Source organism: Ailuropoda melanoleuca, chromosome 9 (assembly GCF_002007445.2).
Source record: "Ailuropoda melanoleuca isolate Jingjing chromosome 9, ASM200744v2, whole genome shotgun sequence".
Lineage (NCBI taxonomy): Eukaryota > Metazoa > Chordata > Mammalia > Carnivora > Ursidae > Ailuropoda > Ailuropoda melanoleuca.
This window is the reverse complement of record NC_048226.1, coordinates 19476059-19490295: the sequence shown is the minus strand read 5'-3', so window position 1 is coordinate 19490295 and position 14237 is coordinate 19476059. Positions and strand designations below refer to the sequence as shown.

At 40.8% G+C, this 14237-nt stretch overlaps 1 pseudogene; it reads right to left on the bottom strand.

Moving 5' to 3' along the window:
• Nucleotides 1-3783: 3783 nt before the first annotated feature.
• On the bottom strand, nt 3784-4608 carry LOC100478937 (annotated as a pseudogene).
• Between the last annotated feature and the right edge of the window lie 9629 nt (nt 4609-14237).

The window sequence follows — 14237 nt, the reverse complement described above, 5'->3', positions numbered from 1 at the left end:
TTCATTACTACTTTCTCCTATTTCCTTAAGGGGTGGGAGAATGGGTGAAGGTGAGCAAAAGCTACAAACTTCCAGCTGAAAGATAAATAAGTTCTGAGTATGTAAATGTGCAGTATGGTGACTATATTTAATAATACTGTATCATATATTTGAAAGTTGCTAAGAGAGTAGATCTTAAAAGTTCTCATCACAAGAAAAAATTTGTAGCTATATGAGGCAATGGATGTTAAGTAAACTTATTGTAGTAATGATTTCATAATATACACATATATCAAATCATTATGTTGTATGCCTTAAACTTATACAATGTTATATGTCAATTACATCTCAATAAAAACAGAAAAAGCTCATTTTCATTCATTTAATCCGTATTTTCCTTTATATTCTTTAACATGTTCATGGTAGTTAAAATCCCTTTGTACTAACTTGAGTAGCTGGAATACTTGTGAGTCTTCTTTATTACCTTTTTTTCTCTTGATTTCTCAGTCATGTTTTCTTTTCTTTTTTTTTTTTAAACATTTTTTTTTAAATATTTTATTTATTTATTCAACAGAGATAGAGACAGCCAGCGAGAGAGGGAACACAAGCAGGGGGAGTGGGAGAGGAAGAAGCAGGCTCATAGCAGAGGAGCCTGATGTGGGGCTCGATCCCATAACGCCGGGATCATGCCCTGAGCCGAAGGCAGATGCTTAACCGCTGTGCCACCCAGGCGCCCCCTCAGTCATGTTTTCTGCATTTTCTTTATGCCTCAGATTTTTTAATACATGTGGATATTGTATATAAATGAATCATAGTGACTGAGGAAGTCGATATTTATTTTTCTCAGGAGGTAGTTCATCATTTCCTCCATGAAGCAGAGCTGAAAGGCTGATTACTTCAATCCAGTGAGGGACTGAATAGCTTTGGCCTATGTAGGTTTGGCTCTCCTAGGCTTTTGACCTCAGTCACCATGGTTCTTTTATATATACAATAACCAGCACACACAATAATAATTGCTCTCCCATAGCGTACAATATTGATATTACATAATGTCCAACAGCAAAGTCAACTGGTAATGAATTTCACAGATTTGTTTTGTATTCTCTCTGAACATAATACTTGCCTTTAACTTTGAGGCTATTTTAAAAAATTACTTATTTATTTGAGAGAGAGAGAGAGAGAGAGCGAGCATGAGCAGGGGGAAGAGCAGAAGGAGAGGGACAAACACAGACTCTGTGCTGAGAGCCTGATGCAGGGCTCGATCCTACGACCCTGAGATCATGACCTGAGCTGCAATCAAGAGTTGGACACTCAGTCGGTGACTGAGCCACCCAGGTGCCCCAAGGCTATTTTTATGCCTCTTGGAAATACATGACCTGTACCTGGTTTTAAAGACTGCAGGTGATCATTAGTATGATTTTTCTTTAGAGACACAATTCATCAAGTTTGTGCTGAACAGCATTATTGGTTTTGTAAAATTCCATTGTTTTCCCAGATAGTAGCTCACTATGCTTGCCTTGAAAATTAGATAAAAACATTGATGGGGGGTACCTGGGTGGCTGAGTCGTTAAGCATCTGCCTTCGGCTCAGGGCGTGATCCCAGAGTCCTGGGATCGAGCCCCACATCAGGCTTCTCCGCTGGAAGCCTGCTTCTTCCTCTCCCACTCCCCCTGCTTGTGTTCCCTCTCTCACTGGCTGTCTCTCTCTGTGTCAAATAAATAAATACAATCTTAAAAAAAAATTGATGGATCATGTCATTATTTGTCAATTTTTTATAAATGGGGATTATTGGGGGGAATAGACCAAAAAAAAATCCCAATTTTCCGAAATTCATTTTTGTACTATTCTTTCTTTGTTTATAGCACTTATTTGGATTCTCTGCACTGGCAGATATAGTCTGAGCATACCCTAATTCACATTTTAAATTTATACTGGATCCCTATTCACAATTTAACCTTACATTTAAAAAAAGTTTTTATTTAAATTCCAGTTAGTTCACATACAGTATATTGGTTTCAGGTGTACAATTTAGTGATTCCACACTTCCATACAACACCTGGTGCTCATCACAACACGTGCCCTCCTTAATCCCCATCTCCCATTTAACCCCCCCCAACCTCCCCCTGAATAACCATCAGTTTATTCTCTACCATTAAGTAAGAGTCTGTTTCTTGGTTTGCCTCTCTCTCTCTTTTTCCCCCCATGCTCATTTGTTTTATTTCTTAAATTTCACATATAAGCAAAATCATACGGTATTTGTGTTTCTCTGATTGACTTACTTCACTTAGCATAATATTCTCTAGCTCCACTCACATGGTTGCAAATAAAAAAAATGTCATTCTTTTTATGGCTGAGTAATATTCCATTGTATATCGCTACCACATCTTCATCCATTCTTACATTTCTTAAGGTACATATTTTTTTTCTTTTTGAACACTGCTTTTAAGCTTTCATGAACAGCTCTGAGCCATTGATCTACTCTGAGAATTAGGGTTGTATTACAACACAATACTGATAAGAAAAACATGTAAAAATGATCAAAGTAAAAAATAGCATAGTTGAGATGAACTGTTAATGAGACAAATTACCCAATGAAGAAATACTAAAAGAATAAACGAGGGATGCTTGTTGTTGGATACCAAATAGACATCAATGTGATCTTGTGGTGCCCACAACTTCGTAAGAAACGGAAATTACCAAAAGCCTTGCAACATTATCATTGGGGGCCCACTGTCTTTAGGAATAAGTTTAGAGCCTTGCTAATAGAACATATTTTCTTCTGATATGGGTTTAGATTAAAGTTTGCAAATTCATGCCCTGAGGGCTGTATTGCATCACAAACATCTTTGTTTGGTCTGTACAATATTTAAAAAATTTTGAAATTTCATATAAAAATCTGGCACCTTTTGAGCAAATAGAAGTCACTCCCTCGTGTCAACTACCGGAGCTGGGGAGAAGTTGTTCTTTGTTAGCTGCAATTTTCCAGTTAGCATCACTTCTTATTTTGAAGCACTTACGGAGCGCCTACGTAGCTCAGTTGGTTAAGCATCTGACCTTGGCCCTGGTCATGATTCCAGGGTCCTGAGACTGAGTCCCACATGGGTCTCCCTGCTCAGCTGGGAGTCTGCTTCTCCCTCTCCCTCTGCCCCTTCGCCCTGTTTGTGCTCTCTCTCTCTCTCTCTCTCTCTCTCAAATAAATAAATAAAATCTTAAAAAAAAAAAAGGAATCAGTTGGCTTGTTTTATGCCCTAACATTACTTATCTGGCTTCTGTAAGCGCTTGTGGTTTTAACTTTCATTTTCCTATTGGCAGAATTGAGCCTTTCCTGTTTTCTCTTTTGTGAATTGCCCATTTGTCTCTTATAATTTTTCTATTCTGTTAGTTTTTTCTTATTGATGCACATATATTCTGAATTAATCCCTTGAGGTTTATATGTATTGTGAAGGCTTTCTCCTAGTTTACACTGATTTTTCTTCTTTTTTTTTTAAGTTTGCGTTTTTCCCTCCACTGTTTTTGTGCTCTTCTTTGTAATTATATTTCATGTTCCTTCCAAAATAGGGCCCCAGGAACCCCCAGGTTCAAATATGTCCCTGAGCTTGGTCCACTGCTGTCTTATATTCATGCTTGGGTATTTGTTCACCAACATTAAACCCCCGGATAGAAGAGTGACATAGCAGGACTCCCTCTTCCGTGGCATGAGTCCTTTGCTAACTTCAGAGTTGGCATTGGCAGCCAACATAGAAAAACGACTCTAACTTGTCCTTGGAACTGGGCTGTGATGAGAAGGGCCTGCCAGGAACATCTTCATCTTTTCCTTGGCCCCTCCCTCTCGTTTCTGAAAACAGAGTAGAAAATAATCTTCTTGGAAGGGACTGATAACCCTAGGTGCTCCTCAATCACTGTGTGGTCTGATAAAGGGATAGCTTTCTTCTTCTTCTTTCTTCTTCTCCTTCTCCTCCTTCTCCTTCTCCGTCTCCTCCTTCTCCTCCTCCTCCTCCTTCTTCTTCTTCTTCTATTTATTTATTTATTTATTTATTTATTTAGTAGGCTCCATGCTCAGCGTGGAGCCCAACAGGGGGCTTGAACTCAGGACCCTGAGATCAAGACCTGAGCTGAGATCAAGAGTCAGAAGCTCAACCCACCGAGCCAGCCAGGCACCCCAGCATGGTTTTATTCTTGACCTTGGCTTGTCCACATTTCCAGATGAGTTCCTGGATAGACTTCAGATTTGGAAATCCCCAGGTCACATAAGGTTCATTTTTATATACGCAGCGTTTTTATGGTCTGGGGATCACTCTGACAAAGACACCACTGAAAATCTTCAGGCAAAGCCTGGTCCTCTGCACCCATTAATGCTTTGAATGTGAACAACAAAGGCCAAGGAATGTTTATCTGGCACTTCTCAGCCATGAGGTTTCACTGCTAGACGTCTGAGGTGCACCCTGTCACGTTGTTGCCGCCAGGAATCATGTGGAAACATTCCAGTCGCTTAAACTTGAGCTCTTTTATTTTCTTCTGCTCCTTCTTGTCCTAAAGTACCTGCTTTGCTTGAGTGGCTTTAAGGGCCTTCTTCTTTTTCAGGAGATTTTCTGGAACCAAAGGGATCTTTCTTTGCTCTTGCTCCGCCATGTTTCCAAAGCTCTTAATTGTGCATTTTGATGAGTAGAAGTTTTATATTTTCATGTAGTTCAATCCATTAACCCTCCCCCTTTATAATTTGTGCTTACTTTTTAATACTAAGAACCAATTTGGCAATATTTCAGCAGCTTTCCCTATATGACACAATGCATTTTGTATACATATATACAAATATGTCAAAATAATAAATATCACTAAATTATACAGCTGTAACTAGCTTTAAATATTGTAATTAAAATTGTACAATTAAAATAAGCATGCCAGCCAATGGTTTAAAAAATGTTTCACTTTGGTATTTATTTAGCTTCTGAGCTACTGAAATCAATGGCCAGAGTGAAGCAATTATCTGATGCCTGTGGGTGGCAACCTTGGAGAATCTCAGCCTCTTCATCTCACCCTATTTTTGTCCTTCACAGCAGATATTTATCTCGATTTGAGATTATATTATTTTCTTTATAATCATAATCTTAAAAAGCTTTAAATAGTACTAAATTTCATGTGGAATGAAACTTCATATTCTCAGCATCTTATCGTTCTTAGTGATTTCTACTTTAACCTTAAATAGAATTATGTAAACTCTTATCTAAACCATTGTTTTTACTTAGTGCTATCTAAAAGTAATGGGAAAGGGAAAATATGGAGCCCAAATTAACCATAACTACCTCTGCTTTGTGAGGAAGGCAGCGTAATTCATATCAACGAAGAAAGAAATCCCTCTATGGCTTTTTTCTCCTAACATACGCCAGTGGAAGAGACAGAAGGGTTCAAGAAATTTCACTTTAGCAGAGCCCTTGGATATTCAAATGGAGTCCCAGAGCTGAGTTCTCCAGAGGAAGTGCCAGAGATTTGGGTGTGGAGGACAAAGAAGAAGAAAGAGGGGAAGAGAGGGCTAAGTAGTTTGGCAGAAGGCTAGAGCCGGAGCTGGTAAATATGTTCAAGGAACTTTTTAAGGAAGAAGACTGGAGATTCAAGATGCCTCTAACTATTAATTCAGATCTTTGTTATAGTCTGCTTTATACACACATGCCTTGTGTGAACAATGCTTCTGAGGAAAGGAAATCTGTTTTATGTGATGCAAGGTGTAACAGGGACAGCACGTGTGGGATAGTGAGAGGATCCCTCTTCTGAACCAATTCAGCTGAGAAAGATGATAAGCGCAAATAGGAATTGGCTGGCTTTGTGCTCCTCAGAGACATTGAGAAGAATGTGTCGCCCTCAGCAAGGGGCTCAGGCAATTTTATTAGGATCGCCTCTCATCTGAGTGATACAAACTAAGGAAAAGAACAGGAGGCATATAGTGGTCACTTGTCCTTTGCAGTTCTGAAGTCCAGCCAGGCACATATCCACAGGGGGCAACAAATGTTGGTTCCCTGGTCATTATTTGTTTAAAGCTCTGGAATATATCCTCTGTGATCTTGGCTCTACCTTTTCATTTTTTCTTTTCATTAGAAGATGTTCTCTCAACCTGCTTCCTGCCCATAAAAGAGTGGGGGCCTAGAGAGCTCTATTCATTTTGAATTGTCTCATTTTGATATTTGTCTCATTTTGAATTGTACCTTTTAGTTAAAGCTCATGGTACTTCAGTATTTATCTTAAAAATGTTCTGGGTTGCCTATGAATGTTATTGGGTATCGCACCATAGCAAAAACAAACAAACAACAACAACAACAACAAAATTATATCCATAATTATTTCTAAAACGGGCTTCTCTTTGGGTCACAGGCAAGGCTGTTGTGGGAAAATATGCCCTTAATATTCTTAGAAAGTGTCTAGATGGGAGGGTCTATTAGATGCTGCCTTTAGTCTTATAGAGGTTTAACCAGGGATTTTTAGCCAAGCCCTTGATTTAATCTTTACTCGGAGGACATTTCTCACTTCGATAATGTTTTGCTGGCCTTAGAGTCTGTCCTGGGTTTTCTATATCTTATCTTATTCCTGCCTAAAAGCTAAACAGTTTCCTGTTTAGTTAATCTCTCTCTTCCTGTATTTTATCAATGCGGCTCAGAGAAGCCAGTTGTACTTTCAATATTTTACCTCAAAATCTCCTTATTCACATCAGCAAATTCAGAGCCATTGACTGGAGGCCTAGGAGGTGAGAAAGAGGGATGAAACCAAACATTTCTGGAGTGAGGCAATTTTACATCACCCGGACAGGGGATACCCTCCTTTGCTCACATCAGTGAGTTCATTAGCTGCATCTCCTAGCTTCCATGATCCCACAGGTGATTGTGTGGCCAAAAAATTCTACACTCTATAACATAGCTGGCTCTTTTTTTTTTGAACCTCCAATGGTGTTTTCTCACTGCCATTCCAGGCTGACTTAACAGTTTCCTCCCTGAACTTTCTCTTGCCACCCAGTATCAAAACCAATGACAGGGGCTTTAGGTTTTTGTTATAGCAGCAACCCACTTCCAGATACCAATTCTGTTTTGGATATCTGTTGTTACTGCTGGGTAATAAACTAGTCTAGCATTTACTAACTTAAATCATTGTCCATTTTATTGCTTACAGTTCTGTGAGTCGGGAATTTGGGCAAGGGTTGGTGAGAACAACTCATCTTAGCTTCAGTAGGGTCAGCTGGGGCAGGTAATTTTGGAAAATCCGTGCTCTCTACCAGTGGTGCTGGCTGGCAGCTTGGGCATTTCAGCTCTCCTCTGTTCAACCTCTTACCATCTAGGCTTATCTCTTTCCAGTTGGCCTCTCCAATAGGGTACCCTGAACTTATCTATGTAAGAGTTGGCTTTCAAGAGGGCAGAAACAGAAACTGCAAGGTCTTGTAAGACCAAGACATCACAGGGTCATTTGCACTGCATTCTATTGGTCAGAGAAACTCACGGGCCAGATTCAAGGAAAGAGGAAAGAGGCTTCATCTCTTTGTTGGCAAAGTTGCCTTGCAGAAAGGCATACAGGATGGAATGGATTGGTGTGACCATCTTTGGAAACAACCTACCTCAGATAGGAGCAAAACAATCACGAATCCAAATACGTTCTGAGGCCACTGTATTTCATAGCCCAACAATAAACCTGTGTTCAAGTTACCCTTAGCAGCCTGACTCATTAAGCCAGGTGAGGTCAGAAGGGAGTTAAGGCGTTAAGTAGCTGACAGGGACTGCTTTTACAATATTCCTATATATACTTGTCCGAACATTTCGAGAGACAAACCACCTCAGAAGGCAAACTGTCTCCTTGTTGAAAGGCTCTAAATTCTAGAGAAGTCTTTCATTTGTGAAGGCAAAGCTGCCTTTCAGGACTCTTCCCATGGTCAGATATCTGCTCCCTGGAGCCACTCCCAGGAAACTCACCCCCTTCCAAGTATGGCTGATCATATTCAGATTTAGATATTTTAAGATTTTAGATTTAGACATTTTAAGATAGTTTTCTTGACTCCACTTAACATCCACCAACTTCTTTACTTGTCGATTCCAAATCACAATTTCCACAGACATGTGTTTATCTGTATAACATATAACTCATGGAACGAATTTTGCCCAGTATGATACATTTAAGAAGAGCATGTAAGAGATTATAGAAAAATTTAAAATATCTGACAGTGCAAGTAAACGAGCTGCTTACTGAAAGTGGATTAAACGTTTGCCTGGCTTCACTATTCAGTTTGATCTTAGGGAAACTAGTGCTTGAAATTTGTCTTGTCACAACTTTTTCATAACTTATTTGCTGTTTACTGAAATCATTATCTAAATGTGGCATCTTCTATAGCTGGGATTCAGTAGATGGTGCAAGTGGCTGAGCAGTAATACACAAATTCTAAGAAAAGCTGAAGGCAAAGTTTGCTGTGAACAACTGATGAAAAACACTGCCCAGACACAGCAAAGTTGGTTTGGTGCTTTATGTGCCAAAATGAAAAATAGGGAGCATGTATGACTGGTTGAAGAATCATTTCTCTCTGTGGATGGTGCTTATGTAAGGAGGTGCCTCAGACCCAAAATTAGGATGAAGCTTTTACTGGTCAGGGCAGGTGGCTATAAAAAGATAAGAATAATGAAAAGCTAAAACCAACAAGTAGAACAAGAACTTAATCACAGCCTTGTCGACCCACAACAAGGGGTCATGTCTGATATCTTATTAAGACAACAACCCCAAATTTTCCTGACAACAGTTTTTTTAGTGCCAATATTTTGGGGGGTTTTTGGCCTCTGAGCACCAGCCCCCTAATAAAATCAGAAAGCTTTCAAATGTGTGCATCTGTTTGTTTTATAAATAGAAATATATTTGGGGATATATGAAAGGAACAAAGTATTTATCTCACCACACAGTAAAGGACTTTAAAAATATTCGTTGTTGTATAATGGTTTTTAAAGCATTAAAGTGGGACAGTTGCTTTGAATTTATGAAGACTAACACATATATAATTAATGACGTTCCTCTTCTATTTGTATTGTCCTTGCTTAGATTTGTTTAGGCTTAATAAAAAGGCTATATATAGGGAAAAAACAACGTTTATAAGTAATAATAAAGATATAATGGGGACTATTAGAGAATCAAAAATAGTCCTGTGTATACAGTTTGAAGATAGTTCCAGATATTTCCCTACATTTACTTTTCATCATTATTGCATAAATGATGTGAGAAAATCTTTAAAATTGAATAAACCAAATGTGTCCTGGTTGAACACAGAAAAGTGAGAAACATAATTTTCCTAAATACATAATACAGTATAGAAGATTGTCAGAATTACAGAAATCTTTCTAAAAATTGATTTTGAAAACAGTGGTGATGTTTGTACAACAATGTGATTGTGCTAAATGCCTCTAAATTAAATACTATTTAAAATAATTAAAATAGTAAGTTTTGTTTTATGTATTTTACCATAATTTAAAAATGTCCCTTCAAAATAAAACCCATAATACATCTAAATATGCCTAAAAACCTACTTGGGTAGGACCCTAAAATCTAGCAGATTTTAGGCAGAAAGGAAAAAGGATAATCCCACACTGACTTTGCTGGGATTGCCCATCCTTTTCTTTGTTGACAACTTGCAGGATGTTTGCTAACTTCTGGGCAAGTGTGAGTCCAGCTGGCAGAAGCAACGAAGGAGTGACGTGCACTTGAGCCCAGGTGGACTCCTTCTCAGGGTATCTTTGGAAATTTAATTGGTCTGAGTTCACTGTCGAACCAGTTGCAGACAGGAGCAGGCAAGTTCAAGGGCTACTGATGCTCAGAGTGTCCAGAGAGTCAGCTGATTATAAACGAGACTGGCACAAGTGGTCCTTTATGTGAGTCCCTGCTGGTCACACAGAAGCACAATCCCCCATTCATCTGTTCCTTTGGGTGTTTGTGGCCCTGGGGCCTTTTGGATTTTCGTTGTTGCGGATGACAGAAAATAGGAGTGGGTGAATCTGATAGTGGGATTTTCTTTAGACGAGGAAAAAGGTCGGGTTAAAAATAAAACAACAGCAGCATCAAATGGGAAAGATAGACAACGCCAGGCAGTGTATATCCTGAGCAAATAATTCCAGCTTTTATCTTAAAATGTAAGCCGACCTAGCATAACTCCAGGCCTGGAGTTACACTAGACTATCACAGACTGTAATAGGAATAATTAAGATTACCTGATATTCTGGCTTTCTCATAATTACCAGACAGCTCAGTTGATGTGGTTGGAACCCAGGTTGGAGAGGAACATGACGGTTTCTTTGGTAGAGAAGTTTCTACATTCACCACAATGGGAAAGCGCAAATAGGAAGGGTTTATATGATTGGGGGTTGGGATGCTAATCAGTTATGCCACTAGGGGGGACAGTCTAACTGCAAGAAAGTGTCACAAGATTGTCCAGAGTATTCTCTAAAGCACTGTGTCTCAAACTTTAATGTACATACGGATTAAGTGAGAATCCTGTCAAAATACAGTCTCTGATTCCGTAGATTGTACATTCCTAACAAGCTTCCAGGTCATGTTCATGCTGTTGGTCTGAGGATCACACTTCATGGAAAGACTAAAAATCTTAGGACAAACTAGGGGGAGATCCATTCCAGTCGGATCTAGTATTTCTATGAATGGATTGAAAGCAGAAAGAATGAATACCCACCATTTGCCTCAACATGGATGGAACTGGAGGGGATTATGCTAAGTGAAATAAGTCAAGCAGAGAAAGACAATTATCATATTGTTTCACTCATATGTGGAACATAAGGAATAGAGCAGAGGACCATAGGGGAAGGGAAGGAAAATGGAATGGGACGAAATCAGAGAGGGAGACAAACCATGAGAGACTCTGGACTCCGGGAAACAAACTGAGGGTTATGGAACGGAGGGGGGTAGGGGTAGGGGGTAACCAGGTGATGGGTATTAAGGAGGGCACGTGTTGTGATGAGCAGTACATCAAAAACTTATGATGAACTATATGCTGACTAACTGAACATAATACAAAATAAACAGCATACAGAACATGAAAAAAGTCTGACTTTTGGTCTAAAGAATTGATTATATACATGAAATTCTAACTTTAACAAAGTGCTCTGAAATCATTCATTCCTACGTCTTAGGCTAGAGCTAGTATATCTCAGTTGGAAGAAGGATGACTTCCAATAGGGTGTTCAGAAATGTACAGAGGGTGTTATTGGTTGCTATAACATAGAAATGCTACTATGATTTAGTGCCTGGAGGCCCAGGACTCTCATTGTGTGATAATGTGTAGGAGAGTTCTGAACAAAGAATTGTCCCATCTAAAATGCCAAGAGAGCCCCCATTAAGATGTCTGACCAATGCTAGTGGAGACAAATGCTGCACCCATACCCGAAAAGTCAGCCAATTAGTTCTTTGAACATATTTTAAAATCCATAGCCTGGAATAGTACAGCCTACCCATGCGCTTTAGCTCATCTTTTTAGAATTTTGGCTGCCTTTGGGATTTTCCAGTGGGAAGTGAGGCCTTTCTGTCTAGTGTTTCACATGCAGTACCACAGTTTGATAAAGTCACGGCCATTTTCACAACAGAGAATGAACCCAACAGGAAGGACTTCATCAACATTCTGCATGAAAAATCAGAAAAGGGAACTTCCAGGATCCCCCTTGAGCTGATGACACTCTGCTGCTGACAGTGCTCACTTTCCTCCAAACATGGGGCCATGGACCAGCGTGCCTAAGTCCAAACACAAATGCCGCCAAGGCTTCTGGGTCTATCTAATACCCTATCAAATTCAGTCCTAGATTTGTTGGCTGTAGAAAGCTTTTCTAAGGTCAAACGGATTCTGACCTCTGATCCCAACAGATACTGTTGAACATTACCATGAGTGTATTAGAAATTCTTGTGGTACCTTTGTTATGGCAAAAAAAAAAAAAAAAGATACAGATATGAGAAATAAAATAGGGAAATTTCTTTAGAAGTGACCTAGGGCCATGTTCAAGAAAGATGACTTTTGAGGGGCGCCGGGGTGGCTCAGTCATTAAGAGCCTACCTGTGGCTCAGGGCATGATCCTGGAGTCCTGGGTTCGAGCCCCACATCAGGCTCCTCCGCTGGGACCCTGCTTCTTCCTCTCCCACTCCCCCTGCTGTGTTTCCTCTCTCGCTGGCTGTCTCTCTGTGTGTCAAATAAATAAATAAAATCTTAAAAAAAAAAAGATGACTTTTGAAAAGAAGCAAAACCCAAATCAACTTAGTATGGTAGAAAAGAGGCCTTCACAATTGTTATTTCAGAGACTGATTTTGAAAAGGATGAAATAATAGATATTACAATAAACATATTCAATACAATATAAGGAAAAAATTGGATAGCTTTTTGAACTTCCATATAAACTTCAAAAGATGGGCAACTTATTTTTTTTTAAAGATTTTATTTATTTATTCAACAGAGATAGAGACAGCCAGCGAGAGAGGGAACACAAGCAGGGGGAATGGGAGAGGAAGAAGCAGGCTCATAGCAGAGGAGCCTGATGTGGGGCTCGATCCCATAACGCCGGGATCACGCCCTGAGACGAAGGCAGACGCTTAACTGCTGTGCCACCCAGGCGCCCCAAGAGATGGGCAACTTCTGACAGGATTTGGCAGGGTCAGTCTGATTCTGTCTGGGAAAGCTTTCTTCATCCTGACTTGATCTTGGGTATTGCTAGATAGACGGGAAACGTGTCTGGCACCCCTGGGGAGCAGTTTCTGTGCCAGGACCCCAAGTCCCCCCTGACCACGCTGCAATGACCTGGAGGACATACTCTGTCACTGACCACTACATTCTAAAAACTCTACAATGGGTAAACGACCTGATAAAAAAATCAGTTATGTAAGTAACGTAATGTGCACATAAGACCCATAATCATTTGTACACACGAAAATGTTCACTCTTTCAAGTGCTACTAAACAACAACAACAACAACAACAATTCTTATGGGGCGCCTGGGTGGCTCAGTTGGTTAAGCATCCGACTCTTGCTCTCAGCTCAGGTCTTGATCTCAGGGTTGTGAGTTCAAGCCCTGCACTCGGCTCCACCCTGGGTGTGGAGCCTACTTAAACAAACAAACAAAAAAAATTCCCTAACACAGGCTCCCTGGAATGCTGGAAAGCTGGCTGATTACCAGGGCCCTGGGCACTGGCCCTGGGTGAGAACTGGCTGCACTGAGGCCAACTTAGCTTCAAGAACGAGGAGCTCTCCATGTTGGTGAATGCTCTCTTAAAATGGTTTGTGGAAGTTCTTCTGAAATGGTGCCATGAGCCCCACTGCACAAGACTTGACAAGAGTTCGACAGAACTGCTATGCAGGAAAAGCTCTCACAGGCAGCCATGAGCCCTGGAAGGAACTTCAGGGAAGCGTCCGCTTTGTTCTGCTTCGTGGTTTACTTCTGTTAAGTTCTATACCTGGGTTACAGCAGGTGTGTGTGTGCGTGTGTGTGCGTGCACACACGTGCATGCGTGTGTGCATCCTTCTTGTCAACCTGTCAGCTACCTACAATGATACAGGCCGCAGTTTGGAAGTACAGAGACATGTCATTTCTTATATTCTGTACATAATTTCCTGCCTTCTTTAAATACTTCCTATTTCTCACAGAGGAACAAAGCAAGCAAACCAGCAGAACCCAACTGAAAGGCCCGTCGAGTTTAAACCTTAGATGCACACAATACTTTTAACTACCCTGTGGGTACTGCTCAGCCTCCCAGTTTCCTTCTGACCAGGTATTCTCGTCTGCTATGGTCTTCCTCTAAGTCCTGGTGATGCCTGATGGGCTGCCTGATTCCTGGGCTGCCTGCTGGCCTCTTTTCTTTTTTTTTTTTTAAGATTTTATTTATTTATTTGACAGAGAGAGAGAGAGGGAACACAAGCAGGGGGAGTGGGAGAGGAAGAAGCAGGCTCCCAGTGGAGCAGCCTGATGCGGGGCTTGATCCCATAACGCCGCGATCACGCCCTGAGCAGACGGCAGACACTTAACGACTGAACCACCCAGGTGCCACTGCNTGGCCTGATGCGGGGCTTGATCCCATAACGCCGCGATCACGCCCTGAGCAGACGGCAGACACTTAACGACTGAACCACCCAGGTGCCACTGCCAGCTGGCTTCTGAGCTGAGGCCGAGGGCTGGTAGATTTATGGTGGGACCTGGACGCTCAGGAGCCATTCCCGTGCGGCATGGTCCCCAAGGCCCTGCTTCTCCTCCATCTCACTGGCTGAGGCCTCTCTA